Source organism: Dasypus novemcinctus, chromosome 1 (genome assembly GCF_030445035.2).
Source record: "Dasypus novemcinctus isolate mDasNov1 chromosome 1, mDasNov1.1.hap2, whole genome shotgun sequence".
Taxonomy (NCBI): domain Eukaryota; kingdom Metazoa; phylum Chordata; class Mammalia; order Cingulata; family Dasypodidae; genus Dasypus; species Dasypus novemcinctus.
This window is the reverse complement of record NC_080673.1, coordinates 159724971-159731522: the sequence shown is the minus strand read 5'-3', so window position 1 is coordinate 159731522 and position 6552 is coordinate 159724971. Positions and strand designations below refer to the sequence as shown.

The 6552-nt window shown below is 38.5% G+C and overlaps 1 pseudogene; it reads left to right on the top strand.

Moving 5' to 3' along the window:
* The first annotated feature begins 469 nt into the window (after positions 1-469).
* LOC101426843 (tropomyosin alpha-3 chain pseudogene) lies at positions 470-1301 on the top strand (annotated as a pseudogene).
* Positions 1302-6552: the final 5251 nt, after the last annotated feature.

The following is a 6552-nucleotide window of genomic DNA, read 5'->3' as shown; positions in this document are numbered from 1 at the left end:
GCATTTTCTAAGTATAGGATTATACCACACAAGAATAATGAGTTTTACTTCTTCCTTTCCTATTTGGGTGCCTTTTATTTCTTTGTCTTGCCTAATTACTCTAGCTAGAACTTCTAGCAACATACTGAATAACAGTGGAGACAGTGGGCATTAGGCATCCTTGTTTGTTCTTGATGTCAGTAGGAAAGCTTTCAGTCTTTCTCCATTGAGTAAAATGTTAGATTTGGGTTTTTCATTTACGCACTTCATCATATTGAGAATGTTTCCTTATATTTCTATCTTTCAAGGTGTTTTTATCAAGAAAGATTGTTGTATTTTGTCAAATGCCTTTTCTGTATCTGTTGAAATGATCATGTGATTTTTCTTCTTCAATTTGTTAATGCTGCTTATTACAGTGATTGATTTTCATATGTTGAGCAACCCTTGCATACCTGGGATAAAATTTGCTTGAGGAGCAGTGGCCGCAAAGCCCAGCAGAGGAGGCAGGGACCTGAGCATGAGCAGTTGTTGGGTGGGTACCATGTACGATGGCTGGGTTCGCCACCATAGAGGCACTGAATTACAAGATCCAGGTTTCACAACAGTAGGCCGATGATACAGAGTGGAGCGCCTCCAGTGGGAAGCAGAGGAAGAAAGGTGGGCCAGCGATCAGGTTGAGACCGAGGTGGCCTTCTTGAACCTTGGGATTCAGCTGGTTGATGAGGAGCTGGACTGCACTCAGGAGCACCTGGCCACTGCCCTGCAAAGGTGGAGGAAGCAGAGAAAGCTGCTGATAAGAGCAAGAGAGGTATGAAGAATATTGAAATCCAGGCTTTAAAAGATGAAGAAGAGATGGAACTCCATGAAATTCAAATCAAAGAAGCTAAGAACATTGCAGAAGAGGAGAGGCAGGATTGAAGGGGACTTGAACACACTGAGGAACCAGCTGAGCTGGCATAGTCCCGTTGATGAATGAGCAGATCAGACTGATGGACCAGAACCTGAAGTGTCTGAGTTCTGCTGAAGAAAACTACTCTCAAAAAGAAGACAAATATAAAGAAGAGATAAAGATTCTTACTGATAAACTCGAGGAGGCAGAGACCTGTGCTGAATTTGCTGAGAGATTGGTAGCCAAGCCTGAGAAGACAATTGATGATTTGCAAGATAAACTGAAATGCACCGAAGAGAATCACCTCTGTATAGAGAGAATGCTGGACCACACTCTGCTTGATCTGAATAAGATGTACAGGCCCCAGTCCTGCCCTGGCACTGCTCCTTTATTTGACCCTGATCCTGCCTATGGTCAGCATATGGGAAGCTGAGAGCTGATCTTTGACTGGAAGGCTGCTTTCTCCTCTCATAGTATACCCGCCCACTTACCCTGTATCGTTTTTACCAAACTGTCTGGGCCTCTCCCAGAGATTTCAGCTGGGCTAGGGGTTGAGCACTTTCAGAAACAGCATTTAAAGGGATGTGAGCACAATGCATGTGTGTTTAAAAGCATAAAAGCCTTAGGTGATGTATAAATGTTGTAATTATCCCCCTTTATTTATTGTTGTTATAGCAACCATTTGTAAAACACTCCAAGTAATTCCAACAGCAATCTAATCCCTTTCTCACTTTTGAAAGGTAGTTTTTCAGCTTAATACTTAATACTCTTCCATAGAGGAGAGAAAGAAAGATGGGCCTGCCTCACTGAGAGCCAAAAATAACCCAGGGAAAAACTCATTGGTCTATACAAAGCACCAATCAAACCAGAAAAGTGATCCAAGGAGTTAGCCCCCACTCTACCCCCAAACCACCCCCCATCCCCAAAAAATGCTGTTTAGGTTTTTAGCTTTAAGGTATCTTAGGGCATTTTTTTAAAATACATATTTTTACTATCAGAAGTGACCAAATTAATGTGATGAGACTTCCGTCTGATACCAAATCCTTGTCCTGTCCTTTCTCTTCTCTCTTCCCAACAGATAATAGAATGGGTAGTTTACCCCTTATGTTGGGATGACAACTAATTTACTCTCTTCTCTCCTTTTAAAAAGGGAAGAAAAGAAAATTATGTTTTTGCCACTGATTTAGCCATATGAAACCTGTTGTCACCTTTTTTCTGGGTCTGAAGCTGCTGTCTCTAAAAGTGCCATCTCCTGTTTTCGATCAGTCAGTGTTGGAGAAATCTTGAATAGCTTATGAACAAAACTTGTATTATTTTGAAACTTTGCTTCTTTGGGGTTGGGGAGCACTGGCCACCCCATCTGGCTGTAAGTGCTCTCTACAGTCTGGATAGCAGTATGCTGACCTTTCACAGTTCTTTTCTCTACCTAGTTCTTTGTTGGTAAAGTTTCTGTGAGGTGTGTTAGGTGTGCATCCTACAGCTTACTGGCTTAAATTGTACTCTACTTTGGTTTGTCTCTTTTGGGGACCAAGTGGGAGAAAGAGAAACCAATAATGCAACTGTTTTCATACTGAAAATTGACAAATGTTTTTTTTGAAATAAAGGACCCAGCACCACCAAAAAAAAAAAAAAAAAGCTCACTCAAGAATGATGTATAATTTTTTAATGTGTTCCTGGATGCAGTTAGCAAATATTTTCTTGAGGGTTTTTGCATCTATATTCATTAAAGATATTGGCTGTAATTTTCTTTTTTGGGGGGAAGATATTTTTTGGCTTTGGTATTAGGGCAATGTTAGTTTCATAGAAGGAATCTGGTACCTTTCCTTCCTGTTCAATTTTTCTTTTTGAGATCCATAAATAACTTCAAACTGTCACACTGTTTTAGTGTGAAAAACATTTTCTTTTCTGGATAGTAATCATTTGTACTAAATATGGTCCTTCCCGAGCTAATAGACCCATTAACAGATTATAGATCCTGATGTAAAGCTGTTGTTTGTCCGGCTGGGACACTATTTGGAACTCTTCTAATACTGTCTTCAGTCTACAGCTCTACAGGGATTAGTGCTTCTGTACTCGGATTTTGTAAGGGCTTCCTGTTGAATCTCAGATCCATTGGCAGCTCCATTATCACTGGCAGTACCATTTTGGACTGTCTCAGGCTGTTTAAGTTTATTTGTTTATTTGTACATAATTACTGGTCTATTAGCACCCTTCCCATTTTATATATATTTCAAGATGTTGTAGGATTCTAAGTAGGCATTTAACAGGTAGTATCATGAGTCCACTAAGTCCTGAGAAGCAAGCCAAATGAGCAACTTCCCAAACAGCAGTAAATGTGGCTGGGCTGTCTTGGTTGTCTGAAGAGAATTGATATACCTTGACTGCTTGGAATCCAAACCTCCTTCTGACAGCACTGGCAGCAGATAGGAGCAAAGATTTCTGATGATCATGTTTAACTGTGGCTTAGAACACAGTGCACCCCTTCTCCTATCCAACGGAGAATCAGAGTATAGAGTTCTCTGTTCTATTCAATTAAATTAATTTCTCCTATGAACTTTAAAATATGGAACAGAACCTTAAGGGAAAAATTCTTCAAGAAAATATTATAGCTGAGAAGAAAAATGTAATTGAGAAATTTTGTATTTTGAGTACCTTCTACTTTTTAAAAAAATGACTTCCCTTCCACAATCATTTGTTTTAGATGCTTCAAGTATCTCGTTCTCATCAGGGGCAAGCTTAAAAGGACCTAAAACTTTTATTCAACCTAGAGGTATATAGACCTATCTTCATTCTTTTAAAGGAATCATCACAAAACAAAACAAAACAAAATCTGACCCATTCAGAGAAATGAATAATAGAATCTGAGGGGTTGGGAAAGTGGGAATTGTTTTGGGGATAAAGTACACATCACACAGGATATATTGCAAAATTCCAGGAGGCACCAAGAACATTTTATTCTATAAAAATGTAACTCCCTTGAGTTTTGCTATGGAAGCATGTTTTGCTAAGGAAGAGGCAGAAACTTTAAATGCTGTGCAAAGGCAACTTTATTTAATGAAACGAGTTTGTGGTTATATCAAATGATTATAATGATTTAGCAATCACAGAAAAGAAGAGTAATCAATTAAATGAAATGGAAAGAATGAAAGTATATACAACCACTCACCAAATGGGGGAAATACAACATCTGCTCTCTCACGAGGCTGGGAAGTCCCTTTTGACAGCTGGCCAGAGTCCCGACTGGAAAAACAGTTCCAAGCAGAGCATCCCCTCCTAGGTGAGACTTCTACTGGCAGTTTTGGGACTATCTCCTTTTAAGGGGTTCCTAACCTCAGAACACCAATGAGTCTTGCAACTCATGAGGAATGACCTCACTGAAAGCAACCAAATCCATCTGGCAGGGGTGGCCTTCCTTCTGTAGGAGAGATGCAGTATCTCAAGGGGCCTTTTGTTCTATTCTGTTTATGGTACACTAAGCAGGAACATGAAGGTTTCAGTTCACATCAGCTTGAACTTGATGTTAACATTACTGGGGATGCAAATAGGACTTACAAATATCAAATCTGATAACTTGTTCCTTCTATGCATTTGTTTTTAGTTAATAAATGGTAGGCCTGCCTGCATAGCAGCATTACAATATTCCAAAGGACAAAGGACAAATTAATCATTCACAATTTGAGGCTGAAAGAGCAGAGACTATTGATTAGGAAGCTTATTATTCACAATTCTTAATAATAATTTTCTTATAGTACATCAAAGCATCAGCCCATAAAATATAATTTGAATGGTGCCCTCTCGAATTGTGCAATATATTACTATGCTTGTAATTCCTTAATCTAGTCCATTTAAGTAATTGCCTGTTCATGAACAATTTTCCATTCAAAAACATTCATTGAGAACCTATATGTTCCAGGTACTATAGTAGATGTGTGAGATACCACAAAATAAAAGAAAACAAAATTTAGGCTTCCTCCTAGATATCCCTCAAGTTGAAAGGATAGTTTCTTGTAGTTATTTTGACTTTTTTGCATTAAAGATCATGAAAATATCAGATAAATCACCCTGAACTGGAAGTGTGGTATTTAGCCCAAAAGACCATATTATACCTGTGCTTTCCCAGGCTCGTGGGGCTTTTTTTTTTTTTTTAGTGGACTCCTGCCTTAATGAAATAACAATCAATCATGGGTACTAAGAGAATACATTGAAATGCTTGACTGCGCATGTTTTTCACATTATCTAGTATCTAATCTTTCCATTATTCAGTCAAAACCCTCAATGACCTAATGAGGATTACATTTGACACAGTATAAATTTAAAAATAAGAAGGTGTTAATGTTCAAATATTGACCTATAATAGGTCCTTGAGGTTTATTTCTGATACAGGATTTCTGAGAGACATCTGTTTTGATCAAATGGGAGACATAAATTTTGTAAATTAAAAAACAAAACAAACAAACACAAGTCTCTAAAAGAACAAGTCATAAAGATTATCCATAAACAATAAACTTAAAAAGAATAGTTAGAAGCAAGCAGATGTAGCTCAAGTGGTTTAGAACCTGCTTCCCATGTACAAGGCCCCAGGTTCAACCCCCAGTACCTAAAAACAAACGAAAAAAACAAAAACAACTCTCAATGGGAGCATTGTAGCTCAGTGGTTGAGTGTCTGCTTCCCATATATGAGGTCCTGGATTCAATCCCTACTACCTCCTTAAAAAAAAAAAAAAAAAGAATAGGTAGAGAAAATAAAATTTGTGCAATCTAGAGAGAGAAGACGGTTTCCTTGGGGAAGAGGAGGACAGCATGGGTTATTCATATCTGGAGGAATCCCAAAATGTGGCATCATTAGGATGAAACTGCCCAACTTCTATGGAAATGCCCAGTACCTGCCAAATGCCTACCTCTACTAGGTCAGTATGTAGCTTTACGCATTACTTTCCATCTCACTGGCATCCATGACAGTCATAAAGATTTCCGCGGTCCACTTTTCATTCAGGAAAGTGATACCCCTGTGTGCCTTAACAATTTATTTTATTTTCTAAAAAATTTTTATTATAGAAGTTATGGGTTTGCAGAACAATCATGAATAAAATTCAAGATTCCTGTTACCACTCCACCATCACCTAGCATTGGTGTGGAACATTTGTTACAAATGATGACAGTACATTTTTATAATTGTAAGATTTATCAAAGTCCATGGTTTAACTCAAGCTCACTGTTTGTGTAATATAGTTCCATGGACATATATTTTTTAATTAATTATGTTACTGTGATAGGTTGTTATTTTATGCATCCCAAAAATTGGTTATGGTGGATAAAGGAATGTAAGAACTTGCCACAGGGTAGATAAGCAAGTAAAGAGTTTATTGAGAAATGAGAGAAAGGGAAAGTACAGAGATAAGACATGGGTATGGGCATGCATATGTTGGGGCTGGGGCTGTGACCTTTCCTCCTCTTTCTTCCTCATGTTAAGGAGGAATCTTAACTATTTGCTGTCCTGATTGGGTACTTTTCTGGCTTCCTATTGGGTTTTACTATGGACCACTCAGGCTCACCTATTGGCTTTCTGGGAACCAATGAGGAGGCCTTTCTGTTTGGAGAAATCTGGGGCCCCTTTTTATTTATTTATTTTTTTAGCTCAGGTGTATCAAACAGGGCCTAGTGACCAGGTTCTCGGCAGGCTTCCC